This window comes from Protopterus annectens, chromosome 6.part0 (assembly GCF_019279795.1).
Source record: "Protopterus annectens isolate FY-2018-M chromosome 6.part0, PAN1.0, whole genome shotgun sequence".
In the NCBI taxonomy this organism is placed as follows: domain Eukaryota; kingdom Metazoa; phylum Chordata; order Ceratodontiformes; family Protopteridae; genus Protopterus; species Protopterus annectens.
The window spans coordinates 196,667,472-196,686,763 of record NC_056737.1 but is presented as its reverse complement, the minus strand read 5'-3'; the positions used below and the strand labels follow the sequence as shown (position 1 = coordinate 196,686,763).

The following is a 19,292-nucleotide window of genomic DNA, read 5'->3' as shown; positions in this document are numbered from 1 at the left end:
ATCCTGGTTTACCCTCCAGCTGGTGATAGGATAGGACTAGGCTGGTTGGCAGCAGGGGACTAATGACTGACAAACGGCAGAGATGAAAAGTGGATAAAAAATCTTCATAGCCATCTTAATTTTGACCATTCTCAAAATTACGATATCTTAAAAAAGTCCTTGATTTTTAATCAACTCAAGTACTATACAGATAAATACATTCTACGTAGTCCTGTATGACATATGATCCAAACATAAGCACATAAAATTAAATATAATGCTGTAGCACTTATTCCATACAGTCTGCCAAAAAATTTATTTTCATTAGTTTGATATCCTCCTTAGTAACAATAACTGTAATATAACGAAGTTGCTAAATTTCCAGCACAAACCCCTTCCAGAACTCTACCACTGTATAGCACTGAAAAGCCTAAACTAGTTAGAACTGCCACATCAACTGACATATACACATCTTCTTACCACCTATAAATTTATCCAGCATCTATCTGCCTGTCCAGCATTAAAAAAAACATTTATTGAGATCCTGTGACCAGCAACTTCTGTCTGTCGATAAAACTAGCAAATCTGCTGCGCATTGTCTATACTCATACAATGTTGGTAAGGCCTGGTACTCCTTACCTATATCCATCAGGTCTATAGCTACCCTCCCATTTTTCAAAATCACTCTGAAAGACTTCCTAGCAAAAATCTGGCTCTGTTGTTGCTCAAAACCAGGATAACCTATATTCTTAAATGTGAACAAGTATATTTTCATTCCTTTTAGCTCCTTTCTCATTTGTACATCAGATATTGAACTTTTATCAGTGTCACTGTGACCATTTTATTTGCCACATGAGTTTCCTCAAGTCTTTTTAACAGTAGTCTATATTAATTCGAAGGCAAATGTAACCTCTCCTCCTGATGTTATCTCTGAAATAGTGCAATGGCTACAGACAATTTCACCCAAAGTGCCAAATTTTAATTTCGTGACTTTAATAATATCTTGCTCAAAAAGATACTCGTGAATTTCTATCAATATATGTCATGTCCGACTAGGCAAAATAAGACTTTAGATCTTTGTCATGGGACTATAAAAGGTACTTACAAGTCATCTCTGTTACCTCCATTAGGTGTAGCATATCATAACTGTGTGCAGCTATTACCAGCATATAAATTGTTATTGAATAGAGAAAAAGATACATATGAAGAATGTGAAGAGCTGGAATGAGAAGTCAACATTTTATTTACAGGAATGTTTTGATTGTACTAACTACGACATGTTTAAATGATCTTGCGGTGATGATTTAGATGAACTTTCTGATGTAATATGTGCATATATTACTTTTTGTAGAGATATGATTGTCCCAACTAAGTATGTAAACATTTATCCAAATAATAGGATGTGGATAAATAAATCTGCTAAGTCCAGCTTAAAAAAGAAGAAACAAGCATTAAAAGAAGGTGATGTGTTAGATTTACATAAAGCGACCAGATAGCTGAAAATAGAAATAGTATGGAAATTTGTCTAAAAAATAAGAATTTGCTGAATCAAATTGTAAAATGGTTCAGTAAATTGATTGGTGAACAGCAAATGTGTCTTACATCTTTATATTTTAAATGGTTAGAAATAATAACTAATTCAGTTTGTAAAGGATGAGTTATGTCCATTATGTTGTGAATTTCAGCTTCTTGTATAAGGAAAGATGTTCCCAATATGTAAAACAAAAAGGTATAGGAATAGTTTTGTTCCAGCAGCAATCACACATATGAATAATAAGAATGTTATATCTTAAGAGATGTTTTAAACTCAATATAGCTTCAATTCCAGCACCTTTGTACTTTCTGGTTTAAACTGAGTTCAATATTGGATGAGGGAAAACACTGGTAGTATTTACAGTAGTTATTTAAATGATAAAGAATGTGCAATATATTTTGGAGTCCAATTTTCTTCTTTATTGTATATATGTTAAATGTTACATGTTTTTTGTTATGTTTTTCTATTTTTTATTGTTTTTATGTGACTGTTGAATGTTGTATCCAGACTAATGTTAATCTTGTGACTTTAAAAATAATTTACCCATGGATATCAATAAATGGAATTCAATTCAATTCAATTCTCTCCCTTTTTCACTTACTTCCTTACTGCTATCTAATTCCCTTCTCTGATTTTCTCTCTAAATGTACCATAAGCCTGTTTTTTCTTCACTTCATATTGAAGTTCCTATTTGCATTACACTAACTCACCTTTAATTTCTCTACAGGCTGTCTAAAATTTCTCTAAATATAAAATGATTGTCATCTATCTTGTATTGATTCGTAACCAATGTTTTTATACTATGCCTAACTTGTTAAAATTATTTAAACTGTTGATGTTTTTGTTTTATTTTTGAAGATTGTAAAATGATTGTTCTTAAAATGTTTTGTAATAAATTGGAGCTTTTCTCCCCGGGCCTCCTGTGAAAAAAAGGCTTCTACCCAGTCAGACTTTTCTGATAATCAAATGTCAATAAATAAACACATAAATAATATTTATTTCTATGAGATTTACAAGTACAAATACAGAATGAGTCAAACTGAGAATATCCTTGAAAGTTCGCAGTTGTGCAAATCAATGCCTTTTGCTTTTTGAGTATTTTCTTCTTTCTCTGATATTGTGCTACTCTGAATTTAGCATAAATAGAGGGGTATAAAGTCAATCCCCCACTTGAGAGGGCAGAAGGACTCCCCCCCCCCCACCAAAATAGAATGTGTATAATGGTTTCACCTACATCTTTGGCAGGTACATCTTTCAACTTGTTTTAATCATCTGACATCTTTTTTGCTAGTCTGAATTTGACTTCTTGTAGTGGATTTATTTTTACTTTAACTTTTCTATTCTAGTTTTCATAATGCAAACTTGCATTCAACAGTATGAATACAAAGCCTATGTGATACAAGGATGTATAAATTATGGTATGGGGCCTTAATAATCTATAGCACAACTTTTCTATTGTGACAAAGTGCAAAAATATACCAGAAGTGTATGGAAGTAAAATTTTGGGAATGAAATTAAGTATTTATAGCATCTGAAATTATGTTTACCGTAAGACACTAAAATGCTGGCTACAGTATAAAATGTAAGCTATCCTCTGTGTACCTGCCTATTTTATTCAAAAAATAAAATTAACTTACATAACAATCATTAATGTTTCTGCTTATATTAACAAATATATTTAAAAATTATGTAATTCTCTAATTATAATAAATTATAAGTGAAAGTTGATAAAATTTTCTTAATAAAAACATAAGAGTATCAGTTTTTGCTCAATAGATTATGCAAATAATAAAGTCAAGAATTAGCATAAGTAGCTTTTTTCATAAGGTACTATATAATGCTTCGTTACTCATTTTGGGGAGATCTGATTTCATACACCAAAAGTAAATATACTAACTCTGAGGCTGTAGCACTCTGGAATTAGCTCCATATTTGTTTTCCTAAAAGACAAGCATTCCCTTTACTCTGAGATAGTATAACTCCAGAATTAGCATATTTAGATGATGGTTTTGTGCGGAGGGCAGGAAGACTCTGACAGTGAGGGGCTGTAGAGAATATGTATATACATTCTGTAAAACTCTATGCACTGAAGTGCTTTATATTATCCTGTTCATATCATATGATTGTGCTAATTTATATATGTAGAGAAAGTCTGTACTGTTACTATTGTGTTTACTGCTTCAGTTTTGATATTTCAGAATTCATAGTAGTTTACCACCATAGTTTGGCTGCTAGCAGATTCACTGATTTGGTATTGTATTTCATGTTAAATGCCATAGAGCATCATTACAGTGTACTCACAAAGTTGCACACTGTCTAAAACTGCATATTTAATAATAAAGACATTGGACTCCTCGACTGCACTGTCTTCGATGAACTAAAACCTGCTTTTGATTTGGGTGACCAAGTCCTACTAATTCAAATGTTATGAAACTAGGTTTTCATTATCAAATAAGGGTAAATCTGTTCTTATCTTTTCACTACAGCCTCAGGCATTTACCACAGTTTCATCTTTGTCCCCGTCTTCTCTTATTATATTACTGACTACTTACTCCTAGCTATATAAAATCATAATTTGATACTATGTGTAGATTATCAGCTTATATTAAAATTAGAAATTAGATAAAATGCTAAGTATGGTTAGAAAAAGATCTCCTAATAGTTTTTACCAAAGTAGACTTGAATTTAAGAAAGCAGCATAAACAAATATACATTCATTGACATTAATTCAGAGAATTTAAATTCAATTAATACATCTGATTTTTGCAAAAAAAAAAAAAAAAATCCATGCACGCACATTTAACTTAATTATCCAATGAAACCTCATCGATATTCTAAAACATGCATACTGATTAAACAGTGCAATCAACATGCCTGTTACCCTCAGGAAGAAGACTAGCTGTCAGTAGCCAAACAGATACTGAAGAACATCAACCCATCTAGAGATAAACAACAAAGAAAGGCCAAACATAACAAATGTTTAAAACAATAACAGTTAAAATATTCACACATCATGAAATAGCAGACAGTGAAGTAATTATTTTTCCAGGTGCTTTTGCTGTTACTTGTGGTGTAGTGTTTGTATCATGAAGCTCATACAGAGTGACAGCCATTGTCCAAATTACTTTTCATGGAGCCTGGGAATCCAAATACATGATCCCTAGTACCTGCACTTGGATCCACAGTCAGCATGAAGAGAATAACTAAAACAGAAATGAAAGCAGAATTTCAGGCAATGTACTGTGCAAAAATCAGCACTTGGATACTTTATGCACATGCAGTGTATCACTGAGACATCAGAAGAACCAGAATAAAATTAAAACTCCACCAAATAGGGCATTATTGAAAAACAAAGTGATTTATTACTTTTTAAATAGCAGCAATGTAGAATAGTAGTAATCCATAAATGGGTGTTGTTAGTGCTGATTTAATCCATGGCTGTTTTTGTTTGATCACGCAAAGGCTTCACACTCATTTGCAAACCACACCAGTCATGGGTAAATATGGTTCCCTAATGAAATGTCAGCACTTGAAATAATAAGTGATGAAAAAATCTTGAAAAAGCGCTCTTCTCCTTAAAACTTCTTTTTGTGGGGGTGATCAAGCCCACCACACCCCTTGAACACACACACACACACACACATACATATATATATATATATATATATATATATATATATATATATATATATATATATATATATATATATATATATATATATATATATATATATATATATATATATAGATATAAACTCCAAGATCAACATACATCAGAGAAAAGGAAATATTTATAGAAATGACATCTCAGACTTTCAGCCATTCAGTCTATGTGTTTCGGGACTTGCTCTTGTTGGTCTCTGACATTTCAAATGGTTACTATAAATCTAGCATAATACATGCCCAGTAATGGATTGTTGCTTAAATATACCAACTCCAGTGTTCCACAGCTTCAGAAAAGAGAAGGAAATACTTGGTTTGGCACATAAAATGAATCTTCCTAAAGACAACCCTGTAGAACATAGGTAAAGGCCTGCCTGCAGCTCAGATGAGTGGGTTCAACTAGCTACTCAGGCACTGTAAGGGCAAAGCAGGGGAGGATGGGTAAGCATCTTGTCACCATTTTAGGAGGCAGGAAGTTGTGTAACTGGCTGTACAACTGATCCCTACTTGAGAAATGAGGAATAACAGGTAACAGTTATAAGGCCACATGGAGTAAGCCAAAAAACAGGAAATGCCTCATGTGTACTGAAGCATGTGACAGGAGCTTCATTCTGCAGATCAGCACTATGAAGAATCAGAGTTCATAAAAACTATTCTAATAACTGCCTGCAGATCATTTATACCTAATTTGCAGACATATTAGTGGCAAATATTTCTGATAAAACCCAAGACCTGTGATTTGGCACTGCTCAAAGAATAGCTAAGACTACCACCTTCACCGATGGATTCCTCTTTCCTCTTCAACCTACATGCTAAAAATCATGCAAAACATTACAGGGTAACTTAAAATGTGCTATCAAATCTGTCATCAAATGTCAGTAGCTATTTTTGTTGTTGTTTGCAAAATTGAATGCACTGGATGAAGGAATTCTGCCTATTGTTTTGAGGCCAGAGTTAATGGCTAGAATTTGCATGTATAATTTATTTTATCGCTCTTGTTCCTGACCAGCTGCATGATCAAAGGAGCTATTAACCTCTGAGAGTCTGTTAGCCTGGAACCAGAAAGAAATGATGTAGTCTTAAATGAATCAGTGGTACGGTGTTATCAATTTAAGGATAGAAAGAATGAGAGCATTTGTGCATCTGTCTTGAGAACATCCAACATCACCAGCACTGCCTGTGTCTATACGTACGTAAGATTTTAGAACTGTGTTTTCTTTTAGATATAGCTAGGAAATAGGAATATTAGACTAGTTTGTTTTTCTGTGATGTCAGAACTATTCAACAATATTATTTTAAGCATTTTCCTGTGATTTCTGAACTCTTGACTAGCACTGTGTAGTAAGACATACTGTCTTGTGTTTTTATTATTTATTATTAAATATTTTTAAACCTTTCAGCTGTGGCTGTTCTGTGTAGTGATAATTTAAGCTCTAAGAGTACATTGCATGTATATAGTGATACTGTACCAAGTCACTCCAAATAAGCTTTGCTATTCAGCGGTCTAATTTAGGACAGTGAAAATTTAATAGCTTGAATGCATATGAACCATATGCCTCAAGCTATTAAACAATCGAAGTCCCCAAAAAAATTTAAACTACTGCCCCCCTGCACCCCCCACACCCCACCACTACTTAAATATACCAACTCCGAGATCGCACTACATTGCAGTAAACAGAAATCTCCACCTACGGAGATTTCCATTTACATTTTTGATGTTTTGCACTTTCGGTGTACTCGTGTCAAGAATATCATATTCAATATTCTCGGACTTCAAGCACATAAAGTAGACCCGCTATTCAGTCACACTTACCATTTGGATAATAATATCACACAGTAATAATTGGGAACCCTTTAATAAGGGCCTTTGAGTAGCTGATAAATATTAGCTGGTTGGTGGCAGTGATTTCTACCGTATAGTCTGGGTAAAAGGAGCACAGCTGGAGAACCTGTGCCAGCCTTCCCCAGGAGTGTCTGTCGTGGTTGTATAAACTCTTAACTCAAAGTGTGTGTGTCAGCTACTTGGGCAGGGACATGAAGCACTGGTTGGACAGAGAGGGTGCTGGAGGTTTTAGCTTGCCCACTAGGCTGAGATCTGGACCCTATAGCTGTGCCAGTGGGGAGTCTTATTGGGGACCTAGAGAGAAAGGAAGATACTAGCCCCAGACTGACTGTGATCTCTGGGTGCTCTTATGGGAAATTGTACTTTACTGTGTGTGTATTTATTATCCTTTTCCCTATATGGATGCCCCTCGCTGGTGTTAGTGGTAAGGATTGAGGCTCTTTGACTGCTGGGCCAGTGCACGGGCATCACAGACACCTTCCTACAAAAAATGATGAGACATATCTGGATATAAAACATTATCTGCATTTCAATAATATCACACTCAAATAAGGAATCTGGTTACTCTTTATCAGAAGAGCAACTCTACTTCTTGCCTTAGTGAGGTAAGTGGCATTTAAACTATTCCGCATGTATTAATATTCCCCTTTGCTGCACGCACCACAAACAGAAACCTTCAGTTGTACACTCCAGGGATCATGCAGATTACAAAGACAAGTATGTACACTAGCTCTCCCATAAAAATGACCTACTGGAAAATAAAATCTGCTGTTAAAGGACCAGCACAGGGAGAGAAAAAAAATCACTTTTTTTTTTTTTTTTTTTCTTGAATTTTTTCACATTGTTAACTCGTATTCATCAAAAAGTAGGAGTTACTACTAATTTTCTTGTTTGTAACCTTCATTGTCCTTCTGGATATCCTAATCAGAATTTGTTTTCTTCTAAAGCTAAATCTTCCTCATAGTGCATCAGTTGTTGAGATTATAATGTCCATGGCTGGACTGTCACCTCTCAGTTCCCTTCACTTAGAATGGAAGAACAGAGAAGCAGTGCTAATTTTGAGAGGCCTCTGCACTAGTATCACTTAATGTTCTGCAGTGTCTCTTACAGATGTTTTTCCTTCTGATGTCTTACACATTATATGAAAAAAGCATCTGGAAATATAATCTCATTGCAGGGCTTTGTATTAATGCAATACCTTGCAAACCCTTCTGTGCAGATGTGGGCATGGTCTTACTGATTGAGAAGTAAAAGAGACATGCCATCATATGGGAAGCATACAAGATTTACAGCCATGCAGATGTGGCACAAATATTCATTCTCTATTTATATTTTATTATTTTTATTTGACATTTGTTGACCGGGCTAGTCTAGCTGGATATATGTCCATTTTCAGTAGAGGCCCGGGGAGAAAAGCTCCAAGCAAAAACAATAACACAATTTAAAAAATGTATAACTAAGTCAAATAAACTAAAAAAAGGAAATATAGTTATAAAAATGAAGACTATAGTCATTGTGCTAAAATTTAAACTAAATATAAATAAGCAAGTATATAAGAAACAAAAAGGGTATGGGGTAGAAAGAGTAAAGTCCTTAAATTAAATTGTATTACTAAAAGGAAAGCAAAAGAGAAGTAACTAGATTTGGAGGGAAAAGATGGGGGAGAGTGGAAGGGTATAAGCTGGAGGGAAGTAAAAGTTTCAGTCATGGTTAGCACAAGGACAGAGCCACTGAGTTTTCAGATGTTCTTTAATGTGTTTTTTGAATTGAGAGGTGGACATATACTTTACCCTTTTCATCGATGTAGTGCATCTTGGAGTTTGGTATTTAGTTAGTGGGGATTGTAGGGAAGCTTTCCCCCCTGCAAAAGCAAAGGAAATAAATATTTGCAGTCATAGTGCTATTTTTCCCTCACTTTTGCAGGGGGCAAGCCCCCCTGCACATTCTGCTAATTAATTATATGAACTAATAGATTGCACTACATTGAGAAAAAGGGTAAACTATGAACAGACAATGAATATTCATGCCGCGATCAGTATGGATATTACTTACGTTTACTAAGACATCACCAGATGTTGGACAATGGGCAGGGTTTAGGCTGGACTTGCTACTGTGCATCCTGCAAAAGACTATACTAATACAAAACCCATTGCTGAGATAACAGACATTTTGGGGAGATACTGCTTTTGTGTGCTTCTGTTCCTTCTCAACTTAGTCCTTCTATTTTCCTTCCCTGAGTAAGCCGCAGTATCACATTTCTTGCATTGCAAGATTTAGTTAACAACAGCCGCAGTGGTGCAGCAGTAGCATTGTTGCCTCACAGCAAGAGGTCCTCCTGTTCGATTCTCGGCTGGAGTGCCTTCTGTGTGGAGTCTGCATGTTCTCCCCACGGTTCAGTGGCATTTGAAAGACATGCGTGAATGGGCGTGCCTTCGCTGAAGGTTGGGCATCGGGCTGGCAACTTGGCACCATAAAAATCTACTGCCATTCATTAGCGGACCAGAGTTCTGCTGTGGCGACCCCTAACCGGGAAAAGACAAACAACAAGTCACTGATGAATAACAATAGACATCAGACAGAACTATCTATGTGGTGTGCCAGTAAAAGTGTTCCCTCATCATTCTTATTCGTGTCATTTGAATGTCAATTTTACACTAAATAATGTTACAAAATTCTTGTATCAATCCTTATCATGCAGGAGTCTAAGTATTTCAGAAACTATGCCCTGCTCTGTTTATTAGAATTCATACAGTACACATTCATACATATTACTAGAACAGAACGCATGCAAATATAGGCAACTCAGCTAGCTAGTCAAGTGAAACATTACCATGATGAAATGAGATAAACTTCTTCTGGTGACCTCTGTTTGCTCTCAATCAGTATGTAATCTGAAAGTAAGAGCTGACTAACAGGCATCGCGCTTAGTAACAGGAATTATTATTTGTTCAGAAAGATAATTACAAGAAATCTTACTTAAAACAAACAGATCATGCAATGACAGCTTAGAGTTCAAAAATAATTTCCTCTAATGCCACAGTATACCTCAGTGTAACACATTTAGGTGTACAAAGCTAAGCTAATTTTAATTAAGAAAAAAATGAAAGTTATCCTGATTTGCAGTTTTTTTTCTTAATAGTTATCCCTAAGTGGAAAATCTAAAGGTTTTAGCAACAGGTGTATTTCCTTCTGGATCTCATAATGAGAAAATCATTAAACACATTTTATGAGAGTGGCCTATCAGATCATTCAGACATAGTAAGAGAAAAAATTCAGTTCCAAGATGAAGACTTGGGTATTCCTTGGTTTTCAATGTATGCGTTTTCATTTTACTCTAAAGCTACAAAGAATCAATGCCTGCACTAATAAGTTGAATCTCAAGAAAAATATTTTAAATATTTACATCTTACAGATTAATTATAAAACTTGGCTAATAGAAGCCTCAGCTATATCATTATTTCTGATCTGTCATCCTGTCACTTTCATAGCCATTGTAAATCAAGGTTAAATTTGACAAGATTTTACCTGCAAATTTCACTTGATTCAGTGGTTATTTCCAACTGCTTCTGATGTTAGTATAGTCCACAGATATTTGTTAATATTTACTGATATACAGTAACCTTTTGTCTCACTGTAATATGGCCTGGGATTGAAATTTGACAGTTTTGATCAGTGTCCCACTCCAGTAAACATATATAATTATATCTATCTATCTATCTATATATATATATATATATATATATATATATATATATATATATATATATAAAAATATTAATATTTTTATGTGCATGTACATCTATCTGTAGTTCAAAAAAATCTAACTGCATACAAATTGAAGAACATAGATCATTAGATCATAGGAGATTACTACGGTATCGACCCGGAGGTCATTTTAAGCCTAGCTGTTTCATCCTAGTGTAATACCATAGAACTGCTAGTCAACATCAAAGATTGCATTTAGTGATGACTGCCCATGCCCAGGAGGTTTGTGAGCACTGTCGCCATTAAGAATTTACAGTGCCCTATCCACTTGTCCAGGTTCCTCTTGAACAGTGTCAAAAAATATTCCAAAAAGAAATACTAAATAATATACAGTATTAAAATTTGATGCCCTAGAAAACCAAATAAACATTGAACTTTAATTTGTAACTACTATTATCATATTCTGTTTATTGGGTCTACTTCTGTGTAACACCAGGCAGAGCCTGAAAATGGTCTAGATGGCTTAGTGTTCAACCCCAGTCAAAATAAATAAATAATAATAATAATAATAATAATAATAAAATAAATAATTTTCTTAAGGTTGTATATTTCCTTGCAGCTCTGTTTCTAACAACAAAAAAGTATTAACAATGCACCCTGAACAGGTCAGAATTTCGGTTCTGTCAAGACTGTGGCCAGCCTGAGCACCATATCTGAAAGAATTCTGCATTTATCCTAATATGCAAAATGCTTCTTATCTGTAAAATGATCTATAGTGACAGGTGCCCCTACAAAAATGTGTAATGTTTTCAACAGTGTACATACATAGGCAAGCAATGTACCGTACATGCTCTGTTTTTAAATGATATTTGTGTAAGCCATTGCAAAACTTTTTCTCTGTATGTACACTTACCTATATTTTGTATTCCTTCTGATATAATGTGACTGTATTTTATGCATATGTCAAGACTAGTGTTAAATGTGAAGCTTTTCCTGTTAGGCCTCTGATGAAAAAGAGTTTTATCCCAGTCAAACTTTCTTGGTATTTAAATAAATAAACATTTGGTTTAACCTTGGCTAATAATGCATTAATATAACTAAACTGACCACAGTTAGTTGTGAGTCTCTAGCGCATCAGGTATTCAAGAGTCATAATAAGAGAACAACATACTAAATACAATATGCATGTTAACATGCAGCAAACAGCATTGCTTTCATAGGTTATGTCTTAAATTTAATATAAAATAATAAAGATTGATAGTACAAAGAAAAACAATACTAAATGCAATGCTTTTTGAGAAGCACAATTGAAATCTAACACTGATGCAGTTTATTTATTATGGCATATAATTACTACTTTCTCCTTGTTTTAATCAATTCTGTGACTATTTCTGTAAAGTAATTTTGACACTCAGTTTGTACATACCATCTTTTTGAGGATCTCATCTGGAGACAATATTGTAAGATATTTCCCATGTTTCGAGCTAGATCTCTGCCTCCCATGTATTATGTTCCGCTGTCCTGAAGTTGCACGTTTTCTTTGGTATTTGGCTCCAGCAGTTTCTTTTACTGTACTAAAACCTGTTCTTGCTGCTCATTCTGTATCACTATCTGACTCCACCCATGCTGACAAAGCCTATTAAAAAGATACCTGCAGTTCAGCATGTATAATAATATGCTAGGAAATACATGAATGTGTGATGTTACACTGAATGGAAGCATTTGTCAGTTTGCTGTGTCATGATATTTGTGTTACTATTCTGAACTACTTTTAAAAAGTTTTTATTTCATAATTAGTCTCCAAGCTAAGTTTCTATCTTCATTTACTTTTTCAAATGGCACTACTAATGCAGGCATTCTTCCTTAAATGTATATGGGCATCCTTGTTAAAATAAGTAGAGTTTTGCCAAGAATATTAAAAAGTACACATATTGATATGGTTGTTCATCACGTGTAGTTTAATGTTTTCTTATACATAGTTGGGCTGGCGTTTTGGAAGGGTGTTCAGATTATTTATTTTTTATTAACAGAACCATATGCCCTTGTTTCTGATATCAAGGATGACATTATCGCAATTCAATGCATTCATTCTTGGTCTGGATTACAAAAAGTTTGGGTCTGTGAAGAGAAATTTTTCTACCGAAGGAAAGCATTGCTGTAACTAAACTACAGTGTCACTCTTAGTGTACAAGACACAAGGGGTAGTATGGCAGCATCTCTTAGTATTAAATGACCCTGGTATGGCACAGTGTACCAATGACTGATATTTATGGGGTGCCAGGGATACATCAAGTGACTAATTATGAGTAGGCTGCCACCCAGACAGGGTAGCAAAATAATAATATTGAGTAGGCTGTCAGGCAGACAGATGGTGTAACAAATTAATAATGGTGAGTAGTCTGTCAGGAAGACAGATGGAGTAAAAAAATAATAATAGTGAGTAGGCTATCAGGCAGACAGCCAGACTAACAAAATAATAATAGTGAGTAGGCTATCAGGCAGACAGCCAGACTAACAAAATAATAATAGTGAGTAGGCTATCAGGCAGACAGCCAGAATAACAAAATAATAATAGTGAGTAGGCTATCAGGCAGACAGCCAGACTAACAAAATAATAATAGTGAGTAGGCTATCAGGCAGGCAGCCAGAATAACAAAATAATAATAGTGAGTAGGCTCTCAGGCAGACAGCCAGAATAACAAAATAATAATAGTGAATAAGCTATCAGGCAGACAGCCAGAATAATAAAATAATAATAGTGAGTAGGCTATCAGGTAGACAGCCAGAATGACAAAATAATAATATTGAGTAGGATGTCAGACAGACAGATGGTGTAACAAATTAATAATGGTGAGTAGTCTGTCAGGAAGACAGATGGAGTAAGAAAATAATAATAGTGAGTATGCTATCAGGCAGACAGCCAGACTAACAAAATAATAATAGTGAGTAGGCTATCAGGCAGACAGCCAGACTAACAAAATAATAATAGTGAGTAGGCTATCAGGCAGACAGCCAAACTAACAAAATAATAATAGTGAGTAGGCTCTCAGGCAGACAGCCAGAATAACAAAATAATAATAGTAAGTAGGCTATCAGGCAGAAAGATGGAGCAAAAAATGCTACAGACAGGCAGACAGAAACAAAATAATAATAGTGAGAAGACTATCAAGCAGACAGATGGAATAATAATAATAATAATAATAATAATAATAATAATAATAATAATAATAATAATAATAATAATAATAAAGGTGAGTACACAATCAGACTGAAAGACAAAGTAAGAAAATAGTAATAGTGAGTAGGCTATCAGGCAGACAGACAGAGTAACAAAATGTAAAGGGTGCTGTGATGGTAACAGTGAATGTTCCCATATACACTAATGTGGTGATGTGGAATTGATAAAGGGTGCTGTGATAGGAACAGTGTGTGCTCCCATATATACTAATATGGTTTGTGGAATTGATATAGGGTGCAGCGAGGGGAACAGTGTCTGCTCCCCTATATATGAATATGGTTATGTGGACTTGATAAGGGGTGCTACAATGGGAACAGTATCTGCTCCCCTATATACTAATATGGTTATGTGGTATTGATAAAGGGTGCTGTGTTGGAAACAGTCTGTTCTTCCATATATACTAATATGGTTATGTGGAATTGTTAAATTGTGCTTTAGTGGGGAAAAGTATGTGCTCCCATATATACTAATATTGTTATGTGGAACTGATAAAGGATGCTACTGTGGGAACAGCGTGTCCTCTCACATATACTAATATGGTTATGGGGAATTGATAAAGGGTGCTGCAGTGGTAACGATGTGTACTCTCCTTTATAGTAATATGGTCATGTGCAATTGATTAAGGGTGTTGCGAAGGGAAATGTGTGCTCACATATATACTAATATGGTTATGTGGAACTGATAAAGGCTGCTGTGGTAGGAACAGTGTGTGCTCCTATATTTACTACAATGACTATGAGGAAATGATAAAGGGTGCTGCGAAGGGAACAGTGTATGTTCCCATATATACTAACGTGGTTATGTAGAGTTGATAAAAGGTTTGAGATGGGAGCAGTTTGTGTGCTCCCATGTATACTAATATAGATATGTTGAAATGATAAAATGTGCTGTACTGGGAACAGTGTCTGCTCCCATACATACTAATATTGTTATGTGGAATTGATAGAAGGTGCTGGGCAGGGAACAGCATGTGCTCCCATATATACTATTGTGGTTATGTGGAATTTATAAAGGATGTTGTGATGGGAATAGTGTGTGCTCCCATATATAATAATAAGGTTATGTGAAATTGATAAAGATTGCTGCGATGAGTACATTGTGTGCTCCCATATTTGCTAATATGGCCATGTAGAATTGAAAAAGGGTACTGTGACAGGAATATTGTGAGCTGCCATGTATACTAATATGGTTATGTGAAATTGATAAAGATTGTTGCGGTGGAAACATTGTGTGGTCCCATATTTGCTAATATGGTCATGTGGAATTGATAAAGGGTACTGTGATGGGAACATTGTGAGCTGCCATATATACTAATATGGTTATGTGGAATTGATAAAAGGGGATGAGAAGGAAACATTGTGTGCTCCCATATGTACTAATATTGTTATGTGGAATTGATAGAAAATGCTGCGAAGGAAATAGTATGTGCTCCCATACATACTATTGTGGTTATGTGGACTTTATAAAGGTTGCTTCAATTGGAACAGTGTGTGGTTCCATGTTTGCTAATATGGTCATGTGGAATTGATAATGGGTGCTGTGATGGGAACATTGTGTGCTGCCATATATACTAATATGGTTATGTGGAATTGATAAAGGGGGATGAGAAGGGAACAGTGCATGCTCCCTTTATACTAATATGGTTCTGTGGAATTGATAAATGGTGCTGTGATGGGAACAGTCTGAGTACTCCCATACATACTAAAATGGTTATATGGAATTGACAAAGGGTGCCACAACAGGAACAGTGTGTGCTGCCACATATACAAATATGGTTATGTGGAATTAATAAAAGGTGCTACGATGGGAGCAGTGTGTGCTCACATATATACTAATATGGTTATGTCAAATTGATAAAGGGTGCTATGATGGGAACAGTGTGTGCTGCCATATATGCTAAAATGGTTATGTGGAATTGGGAAAGGGTGCTGTGATGGGAACAGTGCGTCGAGTTGAGAAAGGGTGTTGTGATGGGGGCACTTTGTGTGCTCCCATATACACTAATATGGTTATGTGGAATTGTTAAAGTGTGATGCACTGGGAACAGTGTCTGCTGCCATATATACTAATATTGTTATGTGGAACTGAGTGAGAGTGCTGTGAAGGAAACAGAGTGTGCTCCCATATTTACTAATATGGATATGTGGAACTGAGTGAGAGTGCTGTGAAGGAAACAGAGTGTGCTCCCATATTTACTAATATGGATATGTGGGATAGATAAATGGAGCTGCAATGGGAACAGTGTGCTCCCATATTTACTAATATGGATATGTGGGATAGATAAATGGAGCTGCAATGGGAACAGTGTGCTCCCATATTTACTAATATGGATATGTGGGATAGATAAATGGAGCTGCAATGGGAACAGTGTGCTCCCATATTTACTAATATGGATATGTGGGATAGATAAATGGAGCTGCAATGGGAACAGTGTGCTCCCATATTTACTAATATGGATATGTGGGATAGATAAATGGAGCTGCAATGGGAACAGTGTGCTCCCATATTTACTAATATGGATATGTGGGATAGATAAATGGAGCTGCAATGGGAACAGTGTGCTCCCATATTTACTAATATGGATATGTGGGATAGATAAATGGAGCTGCAATGGGAACAGTGTGTCTCCCATATTTACTAATATGGATATGTGGGATAGATAAATGGAGCTGCAATGGGAACAGTGTGCTCCCATATTTACTAATATGGATATGTGGGATAGATAAATGGAGCTGCAATGGGAACAGTGTGTCTCCCATATTTACTAATATGGATATGTGGGATAGATAAATGGAGCTGCAATGGGAACAGTGTGTCTCCCATATTTACTAATATGGATATGTGGGATAGATAAATGGAGCTGCAATGGGAACAGTGTGCTCCCATATTTACTAATATGGATATGTGGGATAGATAAATGGAGCTGCAATGGGAACAGTGTGTCTCCCATATTTACTAATATGGATATGTGGGATAGATAAATGGAGCTGCAATGGGAACAGTGTGTCTCCCATATTTACTAATATGGATATGTGGGATAGATAAATGGAGCTGCAATGGGAACAGTGTGCTCCCATATTTACTAATATGGATATGTGGGATAGATAAATGGAGCTGCAATGGGAACAGTGTGTCTCCCATATTTACTAATATGGATATGTGGGATAGATAAATGGAGCTGCAATGGGAACAGTGTGTCTCCCATATTTACTAATATGGATATGTGGGATGGATAAATGGAGCTGCAATGGGAACAGAGTGTCTCCCATATTTACTAATATGGATATGTGGGATAGATAAATGGAGCTGCAATGGGAACAGTGTGTCTCCCATATTTACTAATATGGATATGTGGGATAGATAAATGGAGCTGCAATGGGAACAGTGTGTCTCCCATATTTACTAATATGGATATGTGGGATGGATAAATGGAGCTGCAATGGGAACAGTGTGTCTCCCATATTTACTAATATGGATATGTGGGATAGATAAATGGAGCTGCAATGGGAACAGTGTGTCTCCCATATTTACTAATATGGATATGTGGGATGGATAAATGGAGCTGCAATGGGAACAGTGTGCTCCCATATTTAGTAATACGGTTATGTGGAATTCATAAAGGGTGCAGCAACAGGAACCATGTGTGCTTCCATACAAACTAAGATGCTTATGTGGAATTGATAAATGGTGCTGCAATGGGAACAGTGTGTGCTCCCATATATACTAAAATAGTTATGTGGAATTGATAAAAGGTGCACTGAAAGGAACAGTGTGTGCTCCCATGTACACTAATATAGTTATGAGAAAATGATAAAGGCTGCTGTGGTGGGGAAACTGTCTGCTTCCTTATTTACTAATATTGTTATGTGGAATTGATAGAAGGTGCTGCGAAGGGAACAGTGTGTCATCCCATATAATAATATGGTTATGTGAAATTGAAAAAGTTTGCTGCTATGGAAACATTGTGTGCTGCCATATATACTAATATGGTTATGTGGAATTGATAAAGGGGGATGAGAAGGGAATAGTGTGCCTGCTCCCTTATGTACTAAAATGATTATGTAGAATTGACAAAGGGTGCCACAATGGGAACAGTGTTTTCTGCCACATATACGAATATGGTTATGTGGAATTGATAAAGGGTGCTGCAATGGGAACAGTGTGTGCTTCCATACATGCTAAGATGGTTATGTGGAATTGATAACAGGTGCTGTGAAGGGAACAGTGCGTGTTCCCATTTATACTAATACAGCTAACTGGAATTGATAAAGGATGCTGCGATGGGAACAGTGTGTGCTTCCACATATACTAAAATGGCTATGTGGAATTGATAAAGGGTGCTGCAATGGGAACAGTCTGTGTGCTCCCATATATACTAAAATGGTGATGTGGAATTAATAAAAGATGCTGCCATGGGAACAGAGTGTGCTCCCATTTATACTAATTGATAAAGGGTGCTGTGATGGAAACAGTGTGTGGCCCCCTATATATTAATATGGTTATGTGGAATTGATAAATGGTGCTGTGGTGGAAACAGTGTAGTCCCATATATACAAATATTGTTAGTTGGAATTGATAAAGGGTGCTGTGATGGGAAAATTATGTGCTCCCATATATACTATTATGGTTGTGTGGAATTGATAAAGGGTGCTAAAATGGGAAACGTGTGTGCTCCCATATATACTTATACCATTATGGGGAATTGATAAAGCGCCATGTGATGGGAAGAGTATGTGCCCCCATATTTATTAATATGTTTATGTGGAACAGATAAAGGGTGCTGTGGTGGGAATAGTCTGTGCTCCCATATATACTAATATTGTTATGTGGAATTGATAGCAGGCTCTATGAAGGGAAGAACATGTGCTCCCATATATACTATTGTGGTTATGTGGAATTTATAAAAGGTGTTGCAATGGGAACAGTGTGTACTCCCATATATAATAATACGTGAAATAGATAAAGGTTGCTGCACTGGGAATATGGTCATGTGGAATTGATAAAGGGTGCTGTGGCTAATATGGCCATGTGGAATTGATAAAGGGTGCTGTGACAGGAACATTGTGTGCTCCCATATATAATAATATGGTTTTGTGGAATTGATAGAGGCTGCTGTGGTGGGAACAGTGTATCCTCCCATATATTTTAATATTGTTATGTGCAACTGATAAAGGCTGCTGCCATGGGAGCAATGTGTGCTCCCATACACATATTATTATGGTTATCTAGAATTATGGGAACAGTCTGTGTTGCCATATATACTAATATGGTTATGTGAAATTGATAAAAGGTGCTGTGATTGGGAACCGTGTGTGTTGCCCTATATACCA

General features: G+C 35.8%; 1 long non-coding RNA gene across 1 annotated transcript; it reads right to left on the bottom strand.

The window, feature by feature from the left end:
* Positions 1-389: 389 nt before the first annotated feature.
* Positions 390-12,346, bottom strand: LOC122804055. The gene is made up of 3 exons (XR_006365156.1): positions 12,151-12,346; positions 7,345-7,347; positions 390-400 (listed from the first exon to the last, which is right to left on the bottom strand). It is a non-coding gene; the product is annotated as an uncharacterized LOC122804055 (long non-coding RNA).
* Between the last annotated feature and the right edge of the window lie 6,946 nt (positions 12,347-19,292).